The following is a 6,000-nucleotide window of genomic DNA, read 5'->3' on the forward strand; positions in this document are numbered from 1 at the left end:
TAAGAACCTTGAAAAAAGGTTAGATGAATTGCTACCTAGAATAACCAGTGTAGAGAAGAACATAAATGACCTGATGGAGCGGAAAAACACAGCACAAGAACTTCGTGAAGCTTACACAAGTATCAATATCTGAATCAGTCGAGTCAAAGAAAGGATGTCAGAGATCGAAGATCAGCTCAATGAAACAAAGTGAGAAGACAAGATTAGAGAAAAAAGAGTAAAAAAAAAAAAAAAAAAAGAACAAAGCCTCCAAGAAATATGGGACTATGTGAAAAGACCAAATCTACGTTTGATTGGTGTACCTGAAAGTGACAGGGAGAATGGAACCAAGTTGGAAAACACTCTTCAGGATATTATGCAGGAGAACTTCCCCAACCTAGCAAGGCAGGCCAACATCCAAATTCAGGAACTACAGAGAACACCACAAAGATACTCCTTGAGAAGAGCAACCCCCACGACACATAATCCTCAGATTCACTAAGGTTGAAATGAAGGAAAAAATGTTAAGGGCAGCCAGAGAGAAAGGTCGGGTTACTCATAAAGGGAAGTCCATCAGACTAACAGTGGATCTCTTGGCAGAAACCCTACAAGCCAGAAGAAAGTGAGGGCCAATATTCAACATTCTTAAAGAAAAGAATTTTCAACCCAGAATTTTATATCCTGACAAACAAAACTTCATAAGTGAAAGAGAAATAAAATCCTTTACAGACAAGCAAATGCTGATTTTGTCACCATCAGGCCTGCCTTACAAGAGCTCCTGAAGGAAGGACTAAACATGGAAAGGAACAACCAGTACCAGCCACTGCAAAAACATACTGAATTGTAAAAGCCACCAATGCTATGAAGAAACTGCATCAATTAATGGGCAAAATAACTAGCTAGCATCATAATGACAGGATCAAATTCACACATAACAATATTAACCTTAAATGTAAATAGGCTAAATGCCCCAATTAAAAGACACAGACTGGCAAATTGGATAAAGTGTCAAGGCCCATTGGTGTGCTGTAGTCAGGAGACCCATCTCTTGTGCAAAGACACACATAGGCTCAAAATAAAGGGATGGAGGGATAGTTGCCAAGCAAATGGAAAGCAAAAACAAACAAAACAAAACAAAAACTGCTGTTGCAATCCTAGTGTCTGATAAAACAGACTTTAAACCAACAAAGATCAAAAGAGACAAAGAAGGGCATTCCATAATGGTAAAGGGATCAATGCAACAAGAAGAGCTAATTATCCTAAATATATATGCACCCAATACAGGAGCACTCAGATTCATAAAGCAAGTTCTTAGAGACCTACAAAGAGACTTAGATTCCCACACAATAATAGTGGGAGACTTTAACATCCCACTGTCAACATTAGACAGATGAACGAGACAGAAAATTAACAAGGGTGTTCAGGACTTGAACTCAGCTCTGGACCAAGTGGACCTAACAGACATCTACAGAACCCTCCATCCCAAATCAACAGAATGTACCTTCTTCTTAACACCACATTGCACTTATTCTAAAATTGATCACATAATTGGAAGTAAAACACTTCTCAAGAAATGCAAAAGGATGGAAATCGTAACAGTCTCTCAGACCACAGTGCAGTCAAATTAGAACTAAGGATTAGGAAACTTACTCAAAACTGCATAACTACATGGAAACTGAACAACCTGCTCCTGAATGGCTACTGGGTAAACAACAAAATTAAGACAGAAATAAAGATGTTCTTTGAAACCAATGAGAACAAAGACACAATGTACCAGAATCTCTGGGCCACATTTAAAGCAGTGTGTAGAGGGAAATTTATAGCACTAAACGCCCATAAGAGAAAGCAGGAAAGATCTAAAATCGACACCCTAACATCACAATTAAAAGAACTAGAGAAGCAAGAGCAAACAAATTCAAAAGCTAGCAGAAGACAAGAGATAACTAAGATTAGAGCAGAACTGAAGGAGATTAAAAAAACCCTTCAAAAAAACAATGAATCCAAGAACTGTTTTTTGAAAAGATCAACAAAATTGATAGACCACTAGCCAGACTAATAAAGAAAAGAGAGAAGAATTAAACAGACACAATAAAAGTGATAAAGGGGATATCACCACCAATCCCACAGAAATACAAACTACCATCAGAGAATACTATAAACCCCTCTATGCAAATAAACTAGAAAATCTAGAAGAAATGGAAAAATTCCTGGACACATATGCCCTCCCAAGACTGAACCAGGAAGAAGTTGAATCCCTGAATAGACCAAAAACAAGTTCTGAAATTAAGGCAGCAATTAACAGCCTACCAACCAACCAAAGTCCAGGACCAGATGGATTCACAGCTGAATTCTACCAGAGGTACAAAGAGGAGCTGGTACCATTTTTTCTGAAGCTATTTCACACAAAAGAGAAAGATGAAATCCCTCCCTAACTCATTTTATGAGGCTAGCATCATTCTGATACCAAAACCTGGCAGAGACACAACAAAAAAATAAAATTTCAGGCCAATATCCCTAATGAATATCAATGCAAAAATCGTCAATAGAATACTGGCAAACTGAATCCAGCAGCACATCAAAAAGCTTATCCACCACGATCAATTCAGCTGCATCCCTGGAATGCAAGTCTGGTTTAATATACACAAATCAATAAATGTAATCCATTACATAAACAGAACCAATGGAAAAAAAAACCACATGATTATCTCAATAGATACAGAAAAGGCCTTCAACAAAATTCAACAGCCCTTCATGATAAAAACTCTCAATAAAGTAGGTATTGATGGAACATATCTCAAAATAGTAAGAGCTATTTATGACAATCCCACAGCCAATATCTTACTAAATGGACAAAAACTGGAAGCATTCCCTTTGAAAACTGGCACAAGACAAGGATGCCCTTTCTCACGACTCCTATTCCACATGGTATTGGAAGTTCTGGCCAGAGAAATCAGGCAAGAGAAAGAAATAAAGGGTATTCAATTAGGAAAAGAGGAAGTCAAATTTTCTCTGTTTGCAGATGACATAATTGTATATTTAGAAAACCCCATTGTCTCAGCCCCAAATCCCCCTAAGCTGATAAGCAGCTTCAGCAAACTCTCAGGATACAAAATCAATGTTCAAAAATCACAAGCATTCCTATACACCAATAACAGACAAATAGAGAGCCAAATCATGAGCAAACTCCCATTCATAATTGCTACAAAGAGAATAAAATACCTAGGAATAAAACGTGCAAGGGATGTGAAGGACCTCTTTAAGGAGAACTACAAACCACTTCTCAAGGAAATAAGAAAGGACACAAACGGAAAAACCTTCTATACTCAAGGACAAGAAGAATCAATATTGTGAAAATGGCCATACTGCCCAAAGTAATTTACAGATTCAATGCAATCCATATCAAGCGACCATTGACTTTCTTCACAGAATTGGAAAAAACTACTTTAAATTTCATATGGAACCATAAAAGAGCCCACATAGCCAAGACAATCCTAAGCAAAAAGAACAAAGCTGAAGGCATTACACTACTTGTCTTCAAACTGTACTACAAGGCTACAGTAACAAAATCATCATGGTACTGGTACCAACACAGATTTATAGACCAATGAAACAGAACAAAGGCCTCAGAAATAACATCACACATCTAAACCCATCTGATCTTTGACAAACCTGACAAAAACAAGCAATGGGGAAAGGATTTTCTATTCAATAAATGGTGTTGGGAAAACTGGCTAGCTGAAACTAAATCCCTTCCTTACACCTTATACAAAAATTACCTCAAGATGGACCAAAGACTTAAATGTAAGACCTAAAACCATAAAAACCACAGAAGAATACTTAAGCAACACCATTCAGGACATAGGCATGGGCAAAGACTTCATGACTAAAACACCAAAAGCAATGGCAACAAAAGCCAAAATTGACAAATGGGATCTAATTAGACTAAAGAGCTTCTTTACAGCAAAAGAAACTATCATCAGAGTGAACAGGCAACCTCCAGAATGGGAGAAATTTTTTGCAATCTACCCATCTGACCAAGGTCTAATATCCAGAATCTACAAAGAACTTAAATAAATTTACAAGAAAAAAAAATGAACAACTCCATAAAAAAGTGGGTAAAAGATATGATTAGACTCTTTCAAAAGAATACATTTATGGCAACAAACGTTATGCCAACAAACATGCGAAAAAGCTCATCATCACTGGTCATTAGAGAAATGCAAATCAAAACCACATTGAGATACCATCTCATGCCAGTTAGAATGGCGATCATTAAAAAGTCAGGAAACAACAGATGCTGGAGAGGATGTGGAGGAATAGGAATGCTTTTACATTGTTGGTGAGAATGTAAATTAGTTCAACCATTGTAGAAGATAATGTGGCAATTCCTCAAGGATTTAGAACTAGAAATACCATTTGACCCAGCAATCCCACTACTGGGTATATGCTCAAAGGATTATAAATCATTCTACTATAAAGACACATGCACACATATATTTATTGTGTCACTGTTCAAAACAACAAAGACTTGGAACCAACCCAAATGCCCATCAGTGATAGACTGGATAAAGAAAATGTGGCACATATACACCATGGAATATGATGCAGTCATATAAAAGGATTAGTTCATGTCCTTTGCAGGGACATGGATGAAGCTGGAAACCATCATTCTCAGCAAACTAACACAAGGACAGAAAATCAAACACCACATGTTCTCACTCATAAGTGGGAGTTGAACAATGAGAACACATGGACACAGGGAGAGGAACATCACACACCAGGGCCTGTCGGGTAGTGGGGCCTCGGGGAGCGATAGCATTAGGAGAAATGCCTAATGTAGATGACTGGTTGATGAGTGCAGCAAACCACCGTGGCACGTGTATACCTGTGTAAGAAACTTGCACATTCTATGCATTTACCCCAGAACTTAAAATATGTTATATATATATTTGCTTGTTTTTTAAAAAAAATTAAACAAAATTGACAAACCTGTAGCCAGACTAAGAAATTAAGAGACAAAGTCCAAGTAAATAAATCAGAGATAAAAAAGGAGACATTACAACTGATACCTCAGAAACTCAAAGGATCATTAGTGGCTACCATGAGCAACTATATATCAATAAATTGAAAAATCTAGAAGAAGTGGACAAATTACTAAACACATAAAATCTACAAGATTAAACCAGGAAGAAATACAAAACCTGAACAGACCAATAAAAAGTAACAAGATTAAAGCTATAATAAAAAGTCTCCCAGTAAAGAAAAGCCCAGGACCTGATGGCTTCACTGCTGAATTCTACCAAACATTTTAAGAAGAACAAATACTAGTTCTTCTCAAACTATTCCAAAAAATAGAGGAGGAGAGCACACTTGCAAACTCATTCTACAAGGCCAGTACTGCCCTTACACCAAAACCAAACACACACATCAAAAAAAAAAAAAAAAAAAAAGAGTGCGAGAGAGAGAAAGAAAACTATAGGTCAATATCCCTGATGAATATGGGTACCAAAATCCTCAACAAAATAGTAGCAAACTGAATTCAATAATTCATTAGAAAAATCATTCATCTGACCTAGTGGGATTTATATCTTAGATGCAAGGATGATTCAACATCCTCTAATCAATCAATGTGATACATCATGTAAACAGAATGAAGAACAAAAACCATATGATCATTTCAATTGATGCTGAAAAAGAATTTGATAAAATTCAACATCCCTTCATGATAAAAACCCTCAACCAACTGGGTATAGAAGAAATATACCTCAACAGAATAAACACCATATACTACAGACTCACATCTGGTATCATACTGTAGGGGGAAAAACTGAAAGCCTTTCCTCTAAGATCTGGGACAAGACAAGTATGCCCACTGTCACAACTGTTATTCAATGTGGTATTGGAAATCCTAGCTAGAGCAATCAGACAAAAGAAAGATATAAAGAGAACACTGGATATTCATATGCAGAGGAATAAGACTATACCCCTATCTCTCACCATATAGAGAAATCAAATAAAAGC

Source organism: Aotus nancymaae, unplaced genomic scaffold, assembly GCF_030222135.1.
Source record: "Aotus nancymaae isolate 86718 unplaced genomic scaffold, 86718_ANA_hifiasm-v0.15.2.pri h1tg000004l, whole genome shotgun sequence".
Lineage (NCBI taxonomy): Eukaryota > Metazoa > Chordata > Mammalia > Primates > Aotidae > Aotus > Aotus nancymaae.